The sequence below is a fragment of the Enhydra lutris genome, unplaced genomic scaffold (genome assembly GCF_002288905.1).
Source record: "Enhydra lutris kenyoni isolate GAN:26980312 unplaced genomic scaffold, ASM228890v2 scaffoldscaffold12, whole genome shotgun sequence".
NCBI classification, from domain to species: domain Eukaryota; kingdom Metazoa; phylum Chordata; class Mammalia; order Carnivora; family Mustelidae; genus Enhydra; species Enhydra lutris.
The window spans coordinates 42,175,544-42,183,232 of record NW_019154096.1 but is presented as its reverse complement, the minus strand read 5'-3'; positions in this window follow the sequence as shown (position 1 = coordinate 42,183,232).

The window sequence follows — 7,689 nt, the reverse complement described above, 5'->3', positions numbered from 1 at the left end:
TCTCTGTGTCCAAACTTCTCCTTTTTCTAAGGACACTAGTCATCCTGGATTAGGGTCCATCCTACTCCTCATGTTGACTTAACTAATTACATCCACAAAGACCCTATTTCTAAATAAATTCACAAACTGAGGTATTGGGAATTAGGACATCAACTTGGGAATTTTCAAAAAGCACAGTTTAACCCATACCATTTTTCATTTTAGAGATGGGTGCTGAGAGTTGGAAGGTTGGGGAGAGTACCTGGCAATAGATAGCTCTTGAGGGCCAACCATGTGGCACTGTCTGGGGCTAGCACCATGATTCAGTCTAACCTGATGCCTGTTCTCTGGAGTCCACATTGTAGTGAGGAGACAGAGACAATTGACAAAAAATGAACAGCTCCAGGGAGAGATAGGCATTTTGAAAAACATAAGAGGGTGATACTCTGGATCTAGAGGTTGCCTGGGTATGTGCACTGGGGAACAGCACCATCAGCCATGGTGACCAAGAAGAATTTGGTGGGAAGTGAGGTTTAAGCTGAGGCCTGAATCATGATGAGACGGCCACAAAGCAACATGGCAGAAGAATGTTGAAGAGAGTGGGAACACCTTGTGCAAAGGCCCTGAGCTGGGAGCATGTTTGGTATGTTTGACAGAAAGAAAGAAAGGCAGCCTCATTGTGGTAGAAGAGGGGAGACTGACTAACATGAGGTTGGAGAGATAGCCAGGGCCCAGATCATGCAGAACCACAGGAGCCAAGGGAAAGGTCATGGGTGTCATGTTAAGTGCACAGCAGGCCATTGGAAGGCTTTGAATTTGGTAGTTACTTGCCATTATTTACTTTGTAAGGAACCTTTCTGATGGTTGGGGACCCCACACAGACAAAGTTGTCAACCAATCCCATGGTTGGATCTTATCTCTACTTCTAGTGCAAGGTAATGGGCCTTTAGCATCTTCTTTTTCCATCTCTCTCAAGATATTACCTATCTTTTAGGGATCCCTTAGCCAAGTCCAAATTCCACTTTTGTTGTTGCACCGACTCTGGTTTCCCAGCTGGAGAACTTGTTTTGTTCCCCACTCCTGGAATTTTTACATCCTGCTATGTGGTGGGGACAGATGTGTGGTTCACCCTCCCAAGAGGAAAGCATCCTCAGGGCTGGGGTCTGCAGTGTCCAGGATCTTGCTTGGCTTCCTGGACATGGTAAGGGTTAGGTCAGGGTTTGAGGGGGAGAGGAAAGAAGTGGAGAAGGGTTGGAAAGAGGGAGGGAGGGAGGGAAGGAAGGAAGGAGTGGGGGATGGAGGAAAGGAGGAAAGGGAGCAGGGAGGCAGGGAGGGACAGGAAAATGAATATTTGCTAATCAAATACTGGGGTCATATTACAGGGTTAAGTTGTCCCACATCTATGACGGTGTGTGTGCATGTGTGTCCATGTGTGTGTGTGTGGGGGGGTGTTGTTTCTTCTTCTTAGGCAGCGCCCCTATACCCCAGTGAACCATAGGTGAGACGCAGGGGCAAGGCAGGGCTGTGGAGCAGTCTGGTCACCTGAATCTCTGCGTCACTAGGCTCTAACCACATGACCTTGGGCAGATCACTGAGTGCTTGTCTCCCCCATGAGGAGAATACACTTGGCTCCCCCACTGGGTGGTTGTGGGGATACAGCTAAGTGCAGGAAGGATTTGCTTCAGAGAACAGACCTTACTGTGGTTTCTCACAATATCTCAACAGCCTAAACGCTGGGAAATGAACCTAAGTCCTCGAAGATCTTCCTTCTTCCACAGGAAGACCTGATTCGACTGCTTACTCTTGCTAGGATGAATGCAACAAGCCAATCCTCTCTGTGTTCCTTTTTTCCCACAGACAGAACAGGTAGGAGGTCAGAGAAGCATGCTGTAGTATAGCCTGATGAGGGTAGTGCAAGGCTCTGGAACCTGTCTGTTCTGAGTTCAAATCCTATTCAGTCACTTGCTGGCAAGGTTCTGAAACTCTTAGAGCCCAGGTTTGTTTGTTTGTTTGTTTGTTTGTTTTTTACCATGATACCTCTTTTGTAGGCTTCTGGAATATTAAGTGAGGTAATGATGTGGTTTCATGGGGGTGGGCCTCACTTGCTTGACCTTTCCCTCCTCCTTCCACCCCAACTGACCATCATTCCACAGTGAACTGAATGGTGATGGGCACATCTGAGCCATTCCTGGTTGCAGTGAGGGCAACTCTCAGTTTTGGCCCCAGGAAAGGGTCTGGCCTATAGCGAGTGAGCAAGAAATATTTGTTCTCTTCTTGTGTAACTGCCGACTTTCCTCCCTGGTGGCCCTCCTCAGGTCAGGATTTCTTGACCCCTTCCTTGCCCTTTGATGCTGGCAGAGCCTGGATTTCCAGGCATGAGCCCATGAGCTATGGGTCATGAGCACTGGCTATGACATCCCATCTTGACTTACCGAAAGATGTCATACCATGTGCCTCTGGGAGAAGTTCCAGGCCTCTGGGACCTGTGCGTATGTCACCTGCCAGCTAAACCAGGCACCTCATGGATAGATGTGAAGGATCATCTACGGACAATTCTATGTTCAATCTGGGCTCACGCTGTTCGTTTGTGGCAGGAGGAATTTTCCATGGGTATGGAGAAGGCTGGTTTTGCTCAGCTGGGACAAGTACATCTGGGCAGCTTTGATGTGGTGCCCCAGACACCAGCATTTGTGTCATGTGGTAAAGGCAGAGCAGCGTGTCCTCTGTAGATGAAGAGAGACAGTCTGGGCCAGTAAGCTGGGGCAGGAGAGGTGGCTGAGGGAGGCTTGTATCTCTCTGTTCAAGAAAAGCAAAGCAGAGGGGACTTTGTGGGACAGACCACCAGCTGGAAGGCCTGAGATGGGGAGGGTCCCCTCCCCTCCCGGCATCCTCGGCTTGTGTTGAAGGGAAACAATAATGGGGCTTGGTTGGAGGCTTCTGGAAGGCTGGCAGAGAGGAAGTCACAGACCATATATCTGAAGAACCAGAGGGTTAGGCCTCACCAAGATAGCTGAGCTGCAACAGCTGTCTGTGTCTAACTTCCCTGAGGGACAGAGTAGAGGAGGGCTGAGGGGCGGAGTGAGGGCTGCAGGCAAGCCAGGAGTATCCCGGAGAAGCTCATGCCTGCTGCGATAAGCACTTCTCCTGTTGAGGAAAATTGTGACGTGAACTCACTGCAGCCTGAGGTTGAGTTCCTCTGAAGCCGGAACATCTCATGTTTCCTGTTTGTATTACCCAGCGGTTTCCACCTGGGCAGACCTCCTTGTCACTGTGCGGCAGACGTCTCTATTCGGTCACTCAGAGACTCTGAGAACAACCTGAAGGGGATGGGAGGGTTGGTGACAGTGACCATGCTCTGCTCCATCTTGCGATAATCTACGAAATAGTTATCACATGGGGACTTGATGACAATCGCGTTTGCTGTGGGGTTCCCCGGCCTGCCCCTGGATCGGGAATGTGGGTCTAAGGTGCACGCTGCTCCATTGCAGGGGGACTGGCTTCCGTGCCCCTTATTCGCTGGTGCTTTTCTGGAAGCCTGTTTTCTCAGGAAGGCCTTTTCAGGCTTATCAAACCCATCCCTCCCTGCCGAGGTGTCATGTGGCCAGCATGTCAGCATAACTACCATTTAATGAAAACTCATTTGCTGGACGCTGTGCTGAGGGGTTTATATGCATTATCTTAATGCTCAGAGGGACCCTGTAATATAGGCGCTATTATTATCCCCGTGTTATATAGCTAAGGAAACTAAGGCTCAGAGAGGCTCAGGGACTTGCCCGACATCACGCAGCTATGAAGTGAATGGCAGAGCCAGACCTTGCACCCGGCTGGATCTGCTCTGCCACCAGGCCGGGAGACCCATGGAGGTCCAGTTGTGAGCCCCACACGGGCTGTCGCTGTGGACTGGTGGGGGTGCCCTCTGAGAAGTGCCCCTGCCACCTCACCTTTCAAGGAGGAGATAAATCATCACAGACTCTGAGGGGGGAAGCTTGAGAACGCAGAACACCCCCATGTTACAAAACCCAGGACAGCCGTGCTGGCCCTCTGCCCTGCTGGGGCGAGGGGTGCAGGGACCCGATCATCCCAGGCACAATTAAGTGTTCCATTCGTGCTTCCACATGCACTGAGGGCACACGTGCTGGGGCGCCGGAGGCTTTGAAGCCCCCTGTGGTGGACGTTGCTGCTCTCTTCTGTCGTTCCTGCCCAGGGTCTCCACGCCGTGAGGCTCTGTCTGTCACCTACCTCCATTCACAGAAACAGCAGCACCTTCTTTGAATCAGACGCTGGTCACTCAAGCCGCTTGCCCAGATGCCTCCCATTCCTTCCGCGTGTTTACTACGATTGGGTTGAAACATGAAGCAAAACATGACTGTTTTTATATGTAAAGCTAAATTTGAGCCAGTAATTGTGCACTCACAAAACTGGAAGAGAAACTCAGAGCTCAAGGCCATGGTCAGAGGCAGTTTTCCTGTCTTGTCTTTTTTATTTTGCTTTGTTTTGTTTTGTTCTATTTTATTATTATTATTATTATTTTTAGAGAGGGAGAGAGAAAAGGGTGAGGAGTACAGGCAAAGGGAGAGGGAGAGAGAGAATCCCAAGCAGACTCCCAGCCCAGCATGGAGCCCAATGCAGTCCATTGGGGTCCATCTCACGACTCTAAGATCATGACCTGAGCTGAAATCAAGAGTTGTACACCTAACAGACTGAGCCACCCAGGTGTACCTCCTGGGCTGTGTTACCTGGTGTCTGGACTGTTATGGGCTCAGCCTATGGAAATGCCATCAGGCCCAGTTGCAGGAAGGAGGGAGGAGAGGGACACCAGAATAAGGAGGAGCTGAAAAGGACATCACCCCCCATCCTGCTGCCACACATCGAGTACCTTCCTCTCTTAGGAGAAACAGATGTGTTTGGTGTGCCTCAGTCATTGGTTGTCCCAGAATGGGAGGCATGCGAACTCCATCCTGACCTTCCACAGATGAGTTTATCTGGTTGGCTGCCCTGGTAGGACTGCTGTTGTCTGTAGTATGGCTCTCTTTGAAACATGTATTAATATATTTTACGTATATACATCTTGTCAGCGTGCTGAGATTTGGTTTGCTATGACAGATCAAGGAAAACAGATGTGCTATGACTGCCAAGAAGCTGCCACTGGTTTTCCAGTCTTTGGGACAGCTGATCATGCAGGACAATCAGGGAAAGAAAACATCTGCCTTGGCCAAATCTGGGTTTAGTTAAAAAAAATCAGGGCGCCTGGGTGGCTCAGTGGGTTAAGATCTCTGCCTTCGGCTCAGGTCACGGTCTCAGGGTCCTGGGATCGAGCCCAGCATCGAGCTTTCTGCTCCGCAGGGAGCCTGCTTCCTCCCTCTCTCTCTGCCTGCCTCTCTGCCTACTTGTGATCTCTGTCAAATAAATAAATAAAATCTTAAAAAAAAAAAATGAGGCATTTTTGGATTTCTTGAACAAAGCCAGAATCTGAGCTCTGGTACCCCACTAGCCAACCTCCTCCCCCAGGCAAGCCCAGGGCATAAAGGGCCTCAGGGTCCCCACCTCAGGACACCAGGGCAGAGCCCAGCTCTGGGACCACAGCCACTTCTGCACTTTGCATTTCCTTTGTTCATCTGAGTTTCTCTCAGAAAGTTCTCCCTCGAGGCCACAGGACACAGCTTTTGCCCCTGAAAACATGGAGTACCCCACAAGTACCCACCTCTGAGGGTCACCTTGACAGCTCCCTGGGATCTTCTGCTTGAAGACTTGCCCTAGAGATCAAGGCTCTCCTTCCCTTCTAGACACTGAACAGCCAAACTCCATGTACCGCAGGTCCCTTGGTCTTGTTTGCTGAGAACTCCCTGCACAGCGTAGTGGCCAAACATGCCTCTCTATCCTCCCGGGGCCTTCTTCCAGACCTTTCAGGATTATGATTCTGCTCCCTCACTGCTCCTTACTGGAACCCACACTCACAAACACACACATTTATGAAAGTCACCGCTGTCTGGATGCCCTTCCAAGGCAGAGAAAATCCAAGGAAGAAAGCCGGGCCCAGTGAATAAAATCAGCAATCCAGCAAACACACAGGAGACTGGAGAAGGCAGTGAGAGGTTTACACATTTAAGAGAGAGTACTCGGGGGCTCCCCTGGTCTGTGGGGAGTGAAACACGCTCAGCTTTCAGAGTCCAGACCCTCAGGCCTTCCTGCTCCGGGTCTGAAAAGGCTGCCATGTGGGGGGCAGGGGAGCCCCCAGAGGTGGGGCGGCCTCGCACTCCAGCCCATGTTTTGGTCAGGTCCTTCTGCCTGGTTCCTGCCCACTTCAGGGCCCGTCGCCTATCTCCAGTCTGTTGAGATTTCACTTCTCAAGTTCAGTAGCTCTTCACTGAGTTTCAAAGTCCGAGTCATTATCAAGTTTTAATAAAGGGTGTTTTTCTCTCCTGATGGATAGTCCTCCAACCCCTGGTGTATCCTGCCCTCGTCAGGGTAGTGAGGCCGCTGCGGGATTTATGTTAGCAGACGGCGGGGGCGGGATGAGGACCGGCCCATCTTCCCCGGGCCGGCGTGCAAATCACACGCAAGGGCACACTCACGCTTCCTGCAGTGTGTTTTCTCTATGCTTCCCATGGGAGACACTGAGCCTGTTTTTACTCCGATGCATTTATTAAGCCAGTTTGGGATGGAGTTTACTTGGGGCCTTGAAGTCTTTATTTTCTTCTTATTCAGAGGTTAATGATCGGACCTGGGAGCTGTGGCAGGGGTATTGCCCAAGTCAGAGCCTGTGTCCTCCTTCCCTCTGAGCTACTGGGCACAGCTCTCCAGCTGCCGCGCCTTTCTGGTTCATTCATTCCACAACCATGACTGAGAGTTTCCTTACCAGGAACTGGGCACAGACAAATTAATATGAGCTAATGCCTGCCCACAAGGAACTAATGCCATACCCACAGAATGGACACAAGCCCACTAGACAGACAACCACAATGTGGGAGATAAGTGTAAGGATGAAGGTACCCGGGCATGGCCTGGAAGCACGTGTCTCATCTTGGGGGAAGGTGGTCTGCTCACCCAGACTCACCTGCTGGCCTGGCCCTCTCCACAGCTGCCTTACCTCTAACGAGACTCTGCTCCCTCCTTTTGGCTCCTAGATTTTCATTTTATCCTTAGGTGTTTTTACTACTGATTTAGAAATACCACCTTTGGTTCCTGTCCCCTGCCACGACCTGGGGTGAGAGGAGGACTTCCCATATCTCTAAATGTCCTATTCCCACCCTGGACCAGCCTGGCTGTCCCCTGAACATGACCCATAGTGACCAGGACATTAATGACCCTCAACATGCATATTGCAAGTGAGAGAGAGACAAGAAGAATCTTTGCTTTGGGAACTCAGTCTTCCAAATTCTCTCTTGAAAGTCCTGGAAGGTATGATCAAATACAGTGCAGCTTCTATAGGGCTGATGAAGAGTTCTGTATGCTGGTTGTGCTCCCCAGATAATTTTCTTTTCATATTTTGACAATAAAGACCCCTATGACATCTGACCCTAATGTTTACCCGGGACCCATTATTGTGACCTCACTGCTTATTAAGAAAACAAGGCTGGGCTTCGACTGTGCACAGCTTCTGGGTGTCCATGTCAGGAATGGGGTATCTGTCAGGCTTTGGTGCTGACGGATCGGCCGAGGAGGAATTCCTCAGCACGCCCACCGCTGCCTTGGTGGCCCTCGGCTGCTCCC